The 11,816-nt window shown below is 55.3% G+C and overlaps 1 long non-coding RNA gene across 1 annotated transcript; it reads left to right on the forward strand.

Moving 5' to 3' along the window:
* Positions 1-570: 570 nt before the first annotated feature.
* LOC306816032 lies at positions 571-3,499 on the forward strand. The gene is made up of 3 exons (XR_013777559.1): positions 571-637; positions 3,131-3,357; positions 3,442-3,499. It is a non-coding gene; the product is annotated as an uncharacterized lncRNA (long non-coding RNA).
* The last annotated feature ends 8,317 nt before the right edge of the window (positions 3,500-11,816 follow it).

An 11,816-nucleotide genomic window follows, 5' to 3' on the forward strand; every position in this document is an offset into this window, starting at 1 on the left:
ATTGGGCAGAGCGGGGACAAGCCCGGCCCCGGTGCCGCCCCCACGGCGATCGTGCCGCAGCAAAGGCGCCATTGCCGGAGCGCCTGTGCGGGCCCGGGAGCGGCAGCGCCCGCAGCGCGGTGAGTCACTGCTCCGGCACCGGCTCCTGCCGGGATCACAGAGAGAAGGAGACCGCGGGCAGCCGCTGCATCAGCGCCCTCAACCCAGGCGGAACACGGGCCGGGCACATCACAACGAACCCGCCAGAGCCCCCTGCCGCCCCCTCCGCCCGCAGTGAGCCCCGAGACCCCGCAGAACCGAGCGCGGCTCCCACCTGCGCTGGGGCCGCCACCGAGCTCCGCCGCCACCTCACCGGGCTGTGGCCGCTCCCAGCCCGTACAGAAGCTCCAAAAATGGCGCCTTTGGCCCCGGGGCCGGGCTTGTCCCCGCTCTGTCCAATCAGCGCGCGAGAATGAGAAGTGACGGCAGAATCAGCCAATGGCAGCGAGGGGCGGGCTCTGTTTAACGTCACAGGCTCCCCTCCCTCTTCCCCGCGCTCCGCCATTTCTCTCCTCGCCTGAGGAGCGGCTCCGCGCTGCGCCCGGCCCGGGCATCGGGCCAAGGAGCCGCTGCTGCCCTGAACCGCCGGGAGCTCGGGGTGAGCGGGAGCGGAGGGCGGTGGGAGCTGGGGGTGAGTCCTGGATGGAGCCGGGACCCACCTGGAGCCCCGGCAGGAGCCCGAGCCGGGCACGGGATGTTTGAGAGAGGGCCCGGGACTGTGCGGGAAAATTCACATCGCCAGAGTTTTGTGTGCCCAAAGGAGACAGAGGAGTCCTGTAAAAGTGACTTTATTGATGAGCAAAGGGAGAGTCTATGGGCATTTGCCATGCAGTCTCTGAAAACGCCGCCTCCTTTTTATCCTCATTTTCCCGGCTCCATCTCCCTCTCCCTTTCCCCACTGGCTGAGGCACTTGGAAGGTTCAGATTTCCCGATCTGCCTGCTGCATGTCCCCTTGATTTGCACCCCTCCTTTAGTATAACATCCGATTTTCACGGCTCTGTTAAGTGTTTCTGCTTTTCCAAGTTCAGGAATTGAGCAGGATTTTGGCTGAGCAGCAGTCTGTGTCAATTAGTAACATTTTCTGAAACTGAAGATTTCTTCCATTCCTTCCTCATGTACAAGTCCCTGGTCGTATTTCCAGGCAGATTCACTCTTTGACTCTGGTTCCTCTTTGATTTTGGGATTATTCTCAGTGCCCTCCCTCCCTGTCCTTTTGCAGCCGTTTCTGGATCAGGCCTGGCTGCCACCTGCATCCCCTTGCTCAGCTGCTGAATGAGCTGCACTCAGCAAGGTGTCGGGCACGGGAAAAAGATGAGAGTTGCTGCAGCACATCAGGGGAGGAACAGCATTCGTTTAACCCATGGTCTGCCAGGGAACCACGAACACGTGTCCCATTCCCATCCTTTCCCCAGTGTGGAGTGGTACATGATCTACTTTCTTGTTTCCTGTGTTATCTGTTTTACCCCTGTTCAGTTTCATCTATTTGCAAACAGGAGTTTGAGTAATTTAATTTTCCACAAACTCCACCTCCTTCTGTTAAATGATAATCTGATCCCATCACATGGTGAAACGTCATGTTGTTCTTTTCCATGGATTTCTTGGCAGGAAGGTCAGGAGCTGGAGGTGGCCAAGTGATTGTTATTTTGAGGACTGATAATATATTCATTAGTTCATAGTAATAATAATAATACCAGTAATAATAATAACAACACTAATAATAATAAGGAACACTAATAATAGTATGAAAATTAATAATAATAGTAATAACAGTGATAATATGTAGTTTTTAACTTTATTATGCTACTTGAAATATTGGTGGATTTTCTGGCTCCTGATATGAATTTGAGGTTCCCAGGGGCTGGTCTGTGGATTTGGGTTTCTTCTGGTGTCTATTCATCTTTTTTCCAGTTTTGGTTGGTCCCTCCAGCCAGGGCTGCATCAATTGAACATTTTTCTCTAATTAAGTCATCAGATACTTGGATTCTCAACTGATTTCTCTGGACTTGCCAAAACACCCCAGTGCTCTAATACACTCTGTATAACCTAGAAAGCACATGTTGGAGTGGGGAGAGGAATGATTTACTTTTAGTAAAGTTTTCACAATGTTCCCCATTTGCTGTTTCCCTTTGCAACTGAACCAATTTCTGTTGCAGTCAGATATCCTCACTATGGGCTCTGCCTTTAGCTGTGCAAATTCCATCAGTGCAGGCAGGCAGAGCTTGGGGTGAGAGCCAGAGGGAATCAGCCCAATTCCTCTCTCAGGCAAGAATATCCTGGTACATTGTCCACACTTTGCCCCAGCAGTGTTAATGTGCATTTCTAACCTCTCTTGGCTGTCTGGAATCCCTGCTTCTCTTCCAGTGGAGCCATTGGATGACTCATATGTGCCCCCCCCCACAATCTGCTATTTTTTTTCCACAGTGACAATATTGTATTAACATTTTATCTGTTAAAGTGTTACCTTTAAAGCTCTTCTGGTTTTGCAAAATCCATCCTTAAGGTGAACATTGAAAAAAACCATACCAAAATTTTGATATCACCAAGAGTCCCCCACATATATACACAAATAATCCCAATGCAAATGGTCAAACGCTGCATGTGGGAGGAAAAGGTGGGATTGTGCAGGACAATGAGGAAGAGTAGGAGGAAGAGGAATGTGAGGAAGAGTAGGGACACAGGAGGAGGAGGAGCAGAAACAGGAAGCAGCACAAGGTTCCAGCCCTCCCTGTGTCTGCAGCCTCTCCCCAGCCCCAGGAGCGTTGTCCCCATCACATGCAGCAGGTGACCAGAGAGAGGGATCCCTGATTATCACAGGGGTGAATCTTGATCTTTGTGAGCTTTACTGGGCTAAATGTTGCTGTGTTTTGGGTTTTTTTTAGCAGGGGCTGAATCTTTCTGTTTTGGATGGGGTTTTGGCCAAATCTTGCTGTTTGGTGGGATTTTCATCTGTGTTGTGATGTTTGGACTGAAGCTTGGTGTTTTGCAGGTTCTGACACAAACAGGACACCCAATGTTTGCCTGAGTTGCATTTGGGTAAGGGGGAAACCCCCCAGCCTAATGCCCTCTCCTCTTGTTTTTTCCCCAAACCAGGATTTTTTATTCCCAAACTGTGGGCAGATGGAGGAGGAGGGAAAGCCCCAGAGATCCCTCAGGAGGAGGGGCTGCAAACCCAGCCCAGGGAGCTGCGAGGAGGAAAGACCCTCCCTGAGCCGGGAAGGCGGCCGGAGATGCAGGCAGAGCTCAGAGCTGGTGGAGAAGCCTCATGGAGGGGAGAAGCCCCACAAGTGCTTGGAATGTGGGAAGGGTTTCAGCCACAGGTACATTCTGATCAAGCACCAGAGGATCCACACTGGGGAACGTCCCTACGAATGTGGGAAATGTGGGAAGGGATTCAGAGAGAGCTCCAAACTGATCCGGCACCAGATGATCCACACTGGGGAATATCCCTACAACTGTGGGGAATGTGGGAAGGGATTTAGAGACAGCTTCTACCTGCTCCAGCACCAGGTGGTCCACACTGGGGAATATCCCTACGAATGTGGGGAATGTGGGATGGGATTCAGAGACAGCTCCAGCCTGGCCCGGCACCACATGCTCCACAGTGGGGAGAAGCCCTACGAGTGTGGGAAATGTGGGAAGAGCTTCAGCTGTGGCTCCAGTCTGAGGCAGCACCAGGTGATCCACACTGGGGAGCGGCCCTACCCCTGCTTGGAATGTGGGAAGAGCTTCAGGCTGAGGTCAGACCTGAGAAAACACCAGCACAACCACACAGGAGAGAGGCCCTACGAGTGTCCTGTGTGTGGGAAGAGGTTTCCGAGAAGCTCCACTCTGATCAGACATGAGCGGATTCACACAGAGGAGAGGCCCTTCCGCTGCCCCGACTGCAGGAAGGGATTCAACCGCAACTCCATCCTGACTGTCCACCGGCGCATCCACACTGGAGAGAGGTCCTACAAGTGTCCCAAATGTGGGAAGACGTTTTACACCAGCTACAATCTCCTGGAACATGAGAAGATTCACACAGAGGAGAGGCCCTTCCGCTGCCCCGACTGCGGGAAGGGATTCAAGCGAAATTTCACCCTCACTGTGCACCGGCGCATCCACACTGGGGAGAGGCCCTATGAGTGTCCTGAGTGTGGGAAGAGCTTCTCACAGAGCTCAATCTTGACCCACCACCAACGAAGGCACCACTAAGGGAAGCCCTGTGAGTGCCCCAACTGTGGGCAGAGCTTCGTGCTCTGCTCCAGCTCCTTCCCCCATGGGAGGATCGGTGTTGGATGATCCCCAGTGACCCCCATTGGGCAGAGCCCTGCTGATTCGTGGTCGTGATGATCCGTGTTGGGAAGACACCTGGCGAGGGTGGGGGGGGGTTCTGCATCATCCTGTCTCCCTGTGGGCACCTGGAGGAACACGGGGGCGGGACCATCCATCTGGATACAAACCAACATTGGGAATTCATTGGGGAGAGTGGATTTGTTGCCTTTCAACCCCAGAAAATGTTCTGCTTTCAGTCCTGTACTCTGGTGACATTCAGGAATACTGAATGGTGTTGGAGGTCTTTTCCAACTTAAGTGATCACACAATTGTGATTTCCTATTACTAAAGGGTGTCTTCTGAAGCAAAATGCTGATGGATTTGGGCAAAGACCTAGAGTTTGGAGACACTGGAACAGAAATCCATCCAGAAAAGTTTCTTCTCTGCCACCCAAGCACTTGGATCATCAGCTGGCATGGACAAGGAAATGCTTTTCTTCTGGACTTGATTTGCTTTTGAACTAATACATGGGTGGGGACATGGGGGGACAGAGACATGGCAGGACACAGACACAGAGAGTGACTTGGGGACAAATGGACATGGAAGAGGATGTGGCCATTCGTGGGGACATGGGGGAGACATGGATGGAGATGTGGGGGACAATGACAGGGATGGGAACATGGTAGGGACATGGCCATGGGTGAGGACACAGTGGGACATGGCCAGTGACATGTGGGGACGTGGCCAAGGCCGGTGCCATGGGGGGGAACTTGCAGGGGCTGTGGGGGATGCAGGGTTTGAGGGGGTTGAGGGTTCCTGGGAGGCACTTGGGGCTTGCTGAGGGTTTTGGGGACCCCAGGCCGAGCGGCTCCGGCTGCGCTGGGAGACCCTGGCAGAGGTTCTGGGGCAGCTGCTCAAGGACCCCCTGCCCTGGAGCCCCAGCCAGGCATTGGGCTCCTGGAAGGGAATGAAGGTCCTTGTCCCCAGGAGGGAAATGCCAGCACTCCCAGGGGGCGGTGGTAGCTGAGAGGCCCCAAGAGGGAGGGGAAAGCCAGACAGAGCTGTCCCCTTCCAAAACTGCAACCCAAAAACTCACAAATCTCAGGAATTCTTCCCAGGAAAAAGCAGCAATGAGGTGCCTGAATTGTGAGATAAGGAGTATGGGACCTCCAGAGTAAGGAGGAGGGGCGTGGAACCCCCAAAACCAAGCATGTGGAATGGGGGTGGTGGATTGGGGTGCAGTGGGGAAGATATGGAAGAGCATGGGAAAAGAGAAGCTGGGAACCCCAGAAAGTGGGGCAGGGGGCTGGGACTCCTAAATTGTACTGGTAGGGGTCCCACTCTTCCTGCTTTCTAGTACTGCATCCACTTCCTATTCTTTATGGCCCTTCTGCTCCTTCCTTGGCCCTCCTCCATCCCTTCTCCTGCTCCCCCTGGGCCCAGCGCCCACCCTTGGCTCCCCCCATTTTCCCAACAAGTTGCATCCCGCGGGAGGAGCTGGGATGGAGCCAGGGCAGGTTGGGCTGGGGCAGTGCTGTGCTCTTGGCCCAGTCTGGGCACCCCCCATGCACCCCCAAATTGCCCTGGCATCTTAGAGGATTTCCAGCACCTTTGGGACTGGTCCGGTGCCGTGTTGGGGTTCAGGTTCCTCCCAAGCCCCCCAGAGCAGGGTGAGAAAGGGGGGACATGACCTTTCCTGGGGGTCCCCATTCCCAATCCATGCCAGGGCCTGTTCTGCCCCCCTCCAATCTTGGCTCCCCTCATGGGGTCTCTCCTGCTCCTTCCCTGCTGGCCCCCAATAAACAGGACCAAGCAAACTGGGAAGCTTTCTTGGGAATACTGGGAGCAGCTCTTTGGAGGCAGAGTGACACCAGGCTGGGGGTCCCTGGGGTGAGCACACACGTTCACCTGAGTCCTGCTGGTCCCCAGGCAGGTGAGCTCCCAGTACCACCAGTACGGCCCCAGCTCCCCCAACACGCCCCATGCCCAGCGCCGGGCGGTGCCACCAGCCCCAAAGCAGCTGTGCTGTGCCATGGGGGGGTCCCCACTGCCCACCCCATGCAGCACTGGGAGCACCAGTCCAGACCAGTTTGATGTGTGGGCGGGTGATATCAGAACCCATGGAAGTGCGTCCACTACAAGCCTCTTAGAATCCCTGAAATTGGCAGAAAGCATCAGGATTCTCCCTAAAAAGGGGTCACTTCCACCCAAAAACTAACTGGGAAATCTCCGAAGCCCCCCCCCAAATTTATAACCCCTTAAAACTGGCAGAAAGTAGCAGGATCTTCCCTAATAAGGGCTCCCAATGTCCTTCCCTGTGGGGCCTCACTCCAATGTCAGAGCCTGTTAGACTGTGTTAAATGGAAGGTTCTCTGACTCCCTCAGAGAGAGAGAAGAATGCAGGGATTGAATTAAACCCTTTAAAGTAATTAAGATATGTTAAGCCACATACATGAAGTACTAGTCTAAGTTTTAGTTTGAAGTAAGTTGGAATATTATTAAGTTACATAGATATGAAGTAGGTGTTTTAGTTTTCAGTGAGAATATACTATAAGTGCCTTAAGAGAGTTAAAAGCCCTAAAATCTAGTTAATAGTTCAGAAACTTAGCCCCAGAGTGTCCTGGGTTACAATGTGAAGATGTGCCCAAAAGTATGTGTTCTATCACGAGCTTCATGAACTGTGGAAACCAAATGGGGCAGAGTTCCTTATCTCCGTGGGAGATATCCTCTGCTAATGGGCCCTCTGCAGAAAACCTGATGAGCTCTTCATCCCAGTGTGTGGCTGTCTCATGCCAGGTGCCATCCCAGCCATCCTCCCTCTCCCAAACACAGCCCTGTTCTTGGCGGGGCAGAGCTGCTGCCGGGGGAATCGGTGTGTGCAGGGGATCCTTTATTCCCCTTGAGCAGCTCCAAGCTCCTGAGGGCAAAGTCCTGGTTTCTAGGGCTGTGCCCCTCCCCAGATTTGTTGTGTTTAATACCCAAGTGCAGCAAGCCCGAGCCCTGTGGCAGCAGCTGGTGCCTGGACAGCCCCAGGAGCTGCGCTAATGCCCAGCACTGCCCAGGAGGGACTGATGGGAGGGGAGTTCATAAGAATCCTCGTGGCCCTCAGGGGCCCACACAAGAAGTGTTTAATGTGCCTGGGATGGATTTTCAGGAGTTTCTGTGTAGGAGAGTAGATTGTGAGAAATTAGGAATGGGGCTGCGGCTCAGCCTCATCCCTGTGGGTTCTTTCTTCTCTCTGGTCCCTCTGGGCTTGCTCTGGACCAGGGGAGAATGTGGAACCCACATGGACAAAGGTAAAAGACAAAGGAGGCTCCTTTTCCCTGGATATTGTCCAGCAGTTTATTCCCAATCAGATTCCAAGGGAAGTGAGAGAGGCAGAACAAAGTATGGTGGGGAATTTTAAACCCAGCCAGAGGGGAGGGGAGAAACGAACCATAACCAATGAGATCCTGCCAGCGGAGAGGGGCGAAGGGAGGGCTGAATCAACTCCACAGACCTGGGGGAGTACAGAACAAATCATTCAGTACAACGTACAAACCACAACTGTTGCATCTGGTGTTGCTTGGAGTGAAAGCAAGTAAAAGAGCGGGAAGGGCCTTTGCAGGGGTTTTACAGAGATGTTTTATTTCAGCCTGCATGTGCATGGTCCAGGGTTCAGGGAGCAAAGGCTTGGTACTTTGTGAGAGTCAAGATTAAATACATGGGATGATCAGGGCGGGTAGAACATCAGAGACCAATTACTAGGGGACATGGGGGTGTTACAAGGGAGGGGTTAGGGCATGGGGGCCAACAGAGAAACAGGGCCGGGATGGACACCACTGAAGGCCCAGGCACGGTTTGCTAGGCCTTTTTCAGGATCTGAGCTCTTTTTCTCAGGCTGGGAAACTTTTTCCCAGGCTGAGACAGTTTCTCAGCTCCAGCCTGAGCCTTTCCCAGGATGATAACGTTCTGGTAAACAAAAAGGAATTAATAAACAGAGATTAGCACCTGATGTTGACTGAGAAACAGTTCTCGTGCTACATGACAGGCGATGTTTTCTCCTATTGTCCAATGGACTGCTGTCCTGTTCGAGACTTGCGAACCACACTAAATATGGTTTGGTTTTTCAATAAAATGCTTCTTTAGCCTCATACACTCAAGAAGTCCTTGTCCTTATTATACACGACTCTCAGAGTACTGCGACAGGCGGGAGTGACCGAAAGGCTGACAGACAGGGAGAGGGGACGAGGCTGACCCAGGGAGCAGAACAGGAGTTGCTTTCTCTACCTGGGAATGCCTTCAGTCTCCACAACTCCCCCTTTCTTCATTAATTAAGAAGATTTCTTTTAAGGATTTTAAAATCAAATGGTTGAGGTAACTAAATGTCCTGGCTTGAAAGGACAGGTGTCTGCCAGTAAAGGCAGCAGTTTCCCTTTGAAATAGAGACTTTAGTTCCACTCCCCCCAAGTATTATAATTGTTTGAATCAAGGACTCTGAGGAAGAGATAAGGGAGTAGGAATAACAGCTCTTTTACTAATATATCTAACCATTCAAGGAGAAAACAACAGCAGTTGTTAAAATTGTTAACAGAACAGAAGAGAGAACTCGGTTTCAGTCCCTTCTTTAGATGCAAGCACGCTGTCTCTGTGCTTGGTCCCAGTCCTGCAGCTGGAACAAAGCCCAGAGCTGCAGAGGGCAGGTGGGAGGGGGCGGCAGCGGCCACGCCAGTTTCGGGTGGGAACGGGCTGGAGCGGCGGCTCCTCACTCACCGTTTGTGTCCAGGTGATCAGCTGTGTCCGCAGAGGCAGGAGGCTGGAACGGGGCAGATGCAGGGCAGGTGATCACAGAGGGTCTGGCTCTCCTGTGTTCCACAGCAGGGGCTGCAGACGGGGCAAAAATCATTCCAGGAATGAGCAACCGCTTCTGCCTTCTGACAAAGACCAGGTGTTGCCACCAATTGCTCCAGGTGCTCCTGCCAACAGGCACCTGCAGAAAGGAGCACGGGCACCAATGCACGTGGGCTTGGGCTGTCCTCTGGCACAGAAGTGCCCCGGGGGCACAGCTCTCTGTGGCAGGAGCAGGCACCAGCACTGGCACGGCTCAGGGCTGGCAGGTCTCCTTTGGCAGGGACTCTGCCACACCTGCTGATTCCAGTGCTGCCCAGGCCCCAGGGCTCAGAGCAGCATTGGCGCCCTGGGCCACACGTCCCGTGTCCGTGTCACAGCCCTGCGTGTGTGACGGCCACCCAGCACCGGGTCATGTCCCACAGAGGCCCTGGCAGCTCCTGTGGAAGCACGGGTGCCCTTCCTGCTGCAGCTGCATCGGCAACCGTGGGGGCTCCTTCTGCTGCCCTGAGCAGGCAGAGCAGAGGAACATCTGCTTGTTGTTTGAGCCGCTCCTGAAGTTCCTCTTGGGCTGTCCTTGACACTCGGGGAACGTCCTCCTTGCAATTGGGGCAGTTTGGAGGGGGGGGGTGGGGGTGTCCCCAGGGCACGTGAGGGTGTGTCCTAGGGCTCTTTGTGACACACTGCACCGAGGTCACCATGGGATGGAACAGAGCACAGTGCACAAGGGTGACCCTTTGTGACACGTGGTGACATAGGTGCTGGCGGCGACACGGCCACGCCACAGTGCTCAGTGCACGCGTCGGGACAGGACAGAGAGAGCGCTGCTGTGAGGAGCCCCCGCACAGCCAGCTCGTTCCCTGCTGACCCGGAGCTTTCCCAAAGCCTTACTGTGCAGGTGACCTCGAGGCCAGACTGCAGGACTTACTGTCCTTCAGCCTTCCTAAGGCTTCTCTGTTGCAGCTGGGCCTTCAAGGCACAACTGCAGCACTTGATCTTGGAGTTTTTTCAAGGCATCTCTCCTGCAAGCCGTGCAAACAGAGACATGGAGCAGACACCCCCCAGGGTGCCCAAGCTGGCCTGGGTGAAGGAGGAGGAGGAGGCTGCAGCTACCTCAGCGCAGCAGCCTGGAGAGCTGCAGCAGCTCCAGCTGCAGCAGGAGGGTGAGTGCCAGAGCTGGGCCACAGGGCTGGTGCATGCCGGGCTGTCCCTGCCTGGGAACGCAGGGCTGGGCTCTGCTCTCCGGCCTCTCCCGCAGCCCCTCAGCCCTGGCTGCGCTCGCTCTGTGCCAGGTGCAGCCATGGACCGCACACAAGAGCAGCACCCTGCCCGTGGCCGCTTCCGCAGAGCAGCGCAGGTACTGCAGCCATCCCCACCTGGGCTGGGCCTGCTGCCACTGCTCAGCCCAGCACCGTGCTTGGAACACTCCATGGATTCTCCCTCTCTTCCTGCCCTTCTCCTGCAGATGGTCTGTGAATTCATCACGTCCATTTGGCGGGAAGAGACCGCCGGTGTGGGCACTGGGCCTTTGGCAAACTTGCACCTCTTCGGTGCTGAGACCAGCGCTGCCATGCTGGATTTGCTTGTGGAGAAGGGTGTCTCCAATCCAATGCAAGTAAGCAGCCTGTGGCCAAGGCTTGATCACCCCAGGAATTGTGTGGCGCCTCAGGCTGGCTCTGCTGGGTTCCCTCAGCCTCTGAGGCCCAGCCCAATGTGGTGGGAAGGGCAGCACTTCTCAGGGGAAGCTGGGCAAGTTGCTGCTCTGGCAGGTCTCCAGGTCTCCCCGTGCCTTCTGCAGGTGCCCGCCATGGTGAGATACATCCACAAGTGGCTCACGGCCAATGAGTCTGCTGGGCACAGGCTGGACAGGAGCCTGCTGGAGCTGACCAAGAAATACCCCTACGATGTGCTGATGACTCTCCTGCGCTGGGCCCCATCGGGTGACAGGTACCTTGGGCAGCCCCACCTGCCTTGAGGCCTTAGGGTTCATCCCCCGTTACCCTGCAGAGCCTGTCCCTGCTGAGTGCCACACAGGCGCACAGCTGCAGGCCCCTGCGGCCCCTCCGTTTGCCGTGCTGCCATGTCAGCCCCTGAGCGTGCTGCCACGCTCCCTCCCTCGCGGGGCTGCACCCCCGTGGGCTGGCTGGGCGCCGCCGGCCGGGGCCAGTGGGCAGAGGCAGGGCTGAGGGCCGGCGCGGGCCCCTGCAGCAGCCCAGGCCACGGTGCTGTGGCCCGGACCCCCTGACACAGAGCCCTGACCCCACAGAGCTGCTGCGGCCATGTGGGGGCTGATCCTGACCTCCACTGGCACCGCGGAGCCGGCGCTGCTCATCCTCCTCAGTCTGCTGAGGGCCTGGCCAGTGGACAATGCCTACACCTCCGATGGGGACAAAACAGGCGTCTTTGCTCTGGCTGTGAGTTCCTGCAACTGACCTCTGCTTGCCCCTAGGCCACCTGTCGAGCAGCCAGCTCTCTGTCCTCCCCACAGCTGCATCTCCCTGCCTCAGGCACTGCGCTGAACCTGGGGCACCAGGCCGGCTGCTCCCACGGTGTCTCCCCGGCCTCTCCCTCGCACGCTCAGGCCCTGCCACATGGATGTCTTGGCACCTACTCTTGTCTCTGGGTGCTTCATTTTTTCCAGGCAACTGTGACACTGTGGAATGTCTTCAACTTGACCTGGTGCCCACCCATAGTG

The sequence above is a fragment of the Erithacus rubecula genome, assembly GCF_903797595.1.
Source record: "Erithacus rubecula genome assembly, contig: scaffold_341_arrow_ctg1, whole genome shotgun sequence".
Classification (NCBI taxonomy): domain Eukaryota; kingdom Metazoa; phylum Chordata; class Aves; order Passeriformes; family Muscicapidae; genus Erithacus; species Erithacus rubecula.